Below are 4,796 nucleotides of genomic sequence, written 5' to 3' on the forward strand. Positions count from 1 at the left end.
CAGACATGGCGATCGAGTGAGTGGGCCGCCAGCCAGGCACAGCCGAAAAGTGCTAAGTCCGAACTGCGTCTGCCGGGGCGGCACGAAACCGCGTCAGCCGGGGCGGCGCGAAAACCGCGTCTGCCGGGGCGGCACGAAACCGCGTCAGCCGGGGCGGCGCGAAAACTGCGTCAGCCGGGGCGAGCCCGGGTGCGGCACCACCGGGAAAACTGTGGCAAACAGACATGGCGATCGAGTGAGTGGGCCGCCAGCCAGGCACAGCCGAAAAGTGCTAAGTCCGAACTGCGTCTGCCGGGGCGGCACGAAACCGCGTCAGCCGGGGCGGCGCGAAAACCGCGTCTGCCGGGGCGGCACGAAACCGCGTCAGCCGGGGCGGCGCGAAAACTGCGTCAGCCGGGGCGAGCCCGGGTGCGGCACCACCGGGAAAACTGTGGCAAACAGACATGGCGATCGAGTGAGTGGGCCGCCAGCCAGGCACAGCCGAAAAGTGCTAAGTCCGAACTGCGTCAGCCGGGGCGGCAAAAACCGCGTCAGCCGGGGCGGCGCAAAAAACCGCGTCTGCCGGGGCGGCACGAAACCGCGTCAGCCGGGGCGGCGCGAAAACTGCGTCAGCCGGGGCGAAAGAAAAAAAAAAAAACGCGTCTGCCGGGGCGAGCCCGGGTGCGGCACCACCGGGAAAACTGTGGCAAACAGACATGGCGATCGAGTGAGTGGGCCGCCAGCCAGACACAGCCGAAAAGTGCTAAGTCCGAACTGCGTCTGCCGGGGCGGCACGAAACCGCGTCAGCCGGGGCGGCGCGAAAACCGCGTCTGCCGGGGCGGCACGAAACCGCGTCAGCCGGGGCGGCGCGAAAACTGCGTCAGCCGGGGCGAGCCCGGGTGCGGCACCACCGGGAAAACTGTGGCAAACAGACATGGCGATCGAGTGAGTGGGCCGCCAGCCAGGCACAGCCGAAAAGTGCTAAGTCCGAACTGCGTCTGCCGGGGCGGCACGAAACCGCGTCAGCCGGGGCGGCGCGAAAACCGCGTCTGCCGGGGCGGCACGAAACCGCGTCAGCCGGGGCGGCGCGAAAACTGCGTCAGCCGGGGCGAGCCCGGGTGCGGCACCACCGGGAAAACTGTGGCAAACAGACATGGCGATCGAGTGAGTGGGCCGCCAGCCAGGCACAGCCGAAAAGTGCAAAGTCCGAACCGTGTCAGCCGGGGCGACGCAAAAACCGCGTCAGCCGGGGCGGCGCGAAAACCGCGTCAGCCGGGGCGGCACGAAACCGCGTCAGCCGGGGCGGCGCGAAAACTGCGTCAGCCGGGGCGGCGCGAAAACCTCGTCAGCCGGGGCGAGCGAAAAGGGGGGGGGGGAACCACGTCTGCCGGGGCGAAAGAAAAAAAAAACGCGTCTGCCGGGGCGAGCCCGGGTGCGGCACCACCGGGAAGACTGTGGCAAACAGACATGGCGATCGAGTGAGTGGGCCGCCAGCCAGGCTCAGCCCAAAAAGTGCCAAGTCCGAACTGCGTCAGCCGGGGCGGCAAAAACCGCGTCAGCCGGGGCGGCGCGAAAACCGCGTCTGCCGGGGCGGCGCGAAAACTGCGTCAGCCGGGGCGAGCCCGGGTGCGGCACCACCGGGAAAACTGTGGCTAACAGACATGGCGATCGAGTGAGTGGGCCACCAGCCAGGCTCAGCCAAAAAGTGCCAAGTCCGAACTGCGTCAGCCGGGGCGGCAAAAACCGCGTCAGCCGGGGCGGCGCAAAAAAACCGCGTCTGCCGGGGCGGCACGAAACCGCGTCAGCCGGGGCGGCGCGAAAACTGCGTCAGCCGGGGCGAAAGAAAAAAAAAAACGCGTCTGCCGGGGCGAGCCCGGGTGCGGCACCACCGGGAAAACTGTGGCAAACAGACATGGCGATCGAGTGAGTGGGCCGCCAGCCAGGCACAGCCGAAAAGTGCTAAGTCCGAACTGCGTCTGCCGGGGCGGCACGAAACCGCGTCAGCCGGGGCGGCGCGAAAACCGCGTCTGCCGGGGCGGCACGAAACCGCGTCAGCCGGGGCGGCGCGAAAACTGCGTCAGCCGGGGCGAGCCCGGGTGCGGCACCACCGGGAAAACTGTGGCAAACAGACATGGCGATCGAGTGAGTGGGCCGCCAGCCAGGCACAGCCGAAAAGTGCTAAGTCCGAACTGCGTCTGCCGGGGCGGCACGAAACCGCGTCAGCCGGGGCGGCGCGAAAACCGCGTCTGCCGGGGCGGCACGAAACCGCGTCAGCCGGGGCGGCGCGAAAACTGCGTCAGCCGGGGCGAGCCCGGGTGCGGCACCACCGGGAAAACTGTGGCAAACAGACATGGCGATCGAGTGAGTGGGCCGCCAGCCAGGCACAGCCGAAAAGTGCTAAGTCCGAACTGCGTCAGCCGGGGCGGCAAAAACCGCGTCAGCCGGGGCGGCGCAAAAAACCGCGTCTGCCGGGGCGGCACGAAACCGCGTCAGCCGGGGCGGCGCGAAAACTGCGTCAGCCGGGGCGAAAGAAAAAAAAAAACGCGTCTGCCGGGGCGAGCCCGGGTGCGGCACCACCGGGAAAACTGTGGCAAACAGACATGGCGATCGAGTGAGTGGGCCGCCAGCCAGGCACAGCCGAAAAGTGCTAAGTCCGAACTGCGTCTGCCGGGGCGGCACGAAACCGCGTCAGCCGGGGCGGCGCGAAAACCGCGTCTGCCGGGGCGGCACGAAACCGCGTCAGCCGGGGCGGCGCGAAAACTGCGTCAGCCGGGGCGAGCCCGGGTGCGGCACCACCGGGAAAACTGTGGCAAACAGACATGGCGATTGAGTGAGTGGGCCGCCAGCCAGGCACAGCCGAAAAGTGCTAAGTCCGAACTGCGTCTGCCGGGGCGGCACGAAACCGCGTCAGCCGGGGCGGCGCGAAAACCGCGTCTGCCGGGGCGGCACGAAACCGCGTCAGCCGGGGCGGCGCGAAAACTGCGTCAGCCGGGGCGAGCCCGGGTGCGGCACCACCGGGAAAACTGTGGCAAACAGACATGGCGATCGAGTGAGTGGGCCGCCAGCCAGGCACAGCCGAAAAGTGCTAAGTCCGAACTGCGTCTGCCGGGGCGGCACGAAACCGCGTCAGCCGGGGCGGCGCGAAAACCGCGTCTGCCGGGGCGGCACGAAACCGCGTCAGCCGGGGCGGCGCGAAAACTGCGTCAGCCGGGGCGAGCCCGGGTGCGGCACCACCGGGAAAACTGTGGCAAACAGACATGGCGATCGAGTGAGTGGGCCGCCAGCCAGGCACAGCCGAAAAGTGCAAAGTCCGAACCGTGTCAGCCGGGGCGACGCAAAAACCGCGTCAGCCGGGGCGGCGCGAAAACCGCGTCTGCCGGGGCGGCACGAAACCGCGTCAGCCGGGGCGGCGCGAAAACTGCGTCAGCCGGGGCGAGCCCGGGTGCGGCACCACCGGGAAAACTGTGGCAAACAGACATGGCGATCGAGTGAGTGGGCCGCCAGCCAGGCACAGCCGAAAAGTGCTAAGTCCGAACTGCGTCAGCCGGGGCGGCAAAAACCGCGTCAGCCGGGGCGGCGCAAAAACCGCGTCTGCCGGGGCGAAATAAAAAAAAAACAAAGAAAAAAGCCCGCGCTTAATCAAAAGAAAACAAAGAAAAAAGCTTGCGCTTAATCAAAAGAAAACAAACAAAAAAAGTTCGCGCTTAAGCCTGGCGGTGGAACCACCGGGGCAAACAGACCTGGCGATCGAGTGAGTGGGCCGCCAGCCGGGGTGAGCCAAAAAGTGCAAAGTCCGAACCGCGTCAGCCGGGGCGGCGCGAAAACCGCGTCAGCCGGGGCGGCGCAAAAACCGCGTCAGCCGGGGCGGCGCAAAAACTGCGTCAGCCGGGGCGGCACGGAAAAACGAAAACCGCGTCAGCCGGGGCGACATCAAAATGAGGAAAAAAAAAAAAACTGCCTTAGGACACCTGCGTACACTTTCATGCGTTTGGGCATATCTCTCTGTAACACGCGCGCCCCTCGTTACGCGCGGCACTCTGTTTTCTCCGACACCCATATTTCGGCGGCATGTGGCACGCGCGCCCGTCCCTACGCACGGCACACCGCAGTGCTTTCTCGATATTTTTCTTTTCCTCCAACACCGTCATCTATAGGCTTTTAGTGACCTGTTGCTCGTGGGACAAGTTCGCTTGCTCTGACACCTCTTGCATGCGCACCGTTTTTGCGCACGGTGCTATGCCGCAAAGCACGGCAGTCGCATGCGTTTCTCTCAGGCACCTCTTTTTTGACACAACGCTGTGGTGCTTAGAAACACACGCGCCGCTTTTGCGCACAGAACTCCACCGTACAGCACGGTAGTCACGTTTGTTCCACACGAACAGCAGTGTGCATCGTGCTACGACACTTTGAAAGCTTTTTCTTCCGAGTCTCGACCGCGCTGTTCCTTTCGTACTTGGCGCGATTTTGGGACCAGCTTTGTTTTAAACCCCTACTGCGCGCCGTTCCTTTCGTACTTGGCGCGGTTCAGGGTTTGTTTCGAGCCCTTAGCCGCGCTGTTCCCTCCGTACTTGGCGCGGTTTAGGGTCGAGCTTTGTCTCGAGCCCTCTCCGCGCCGTTCCTTCCGTACTTGGCGCGGTTTAGGGTTTGTTTCGAGCCCTTAGCCGCGCTGTTCCCTCCGTACTTGGCGCGGTTTAGGGTTTGTTTCGAGCCCTTAGCCGCGCTGTTCCCTCCGTACTTGGCGCGGTTTAGGGTCGAGCTTTGTCTCGAGCCCTCTCCGCGCCGTTCCTTCCGTACTTGGCGCGGTTTAGGGCCGAGC

This window comes from Rhipicephalus microplus, unplaced genomic scaffold (assembly GCF_043290135.1).
Source record: "Rhipicephalus microplus isolate Deutch F79 unplaced genomic scaffold, USDA_Rmic scaffold_206, whole genome shotgun sequence".
Classification (NCBI taxonomy): domain Eukaryota; kingdom Metazoa; phylum Arthropoda; class Arachnida; order Ixodida; family Ixodidae; genus Rhipicephalus; species Rhipicephalus microplus.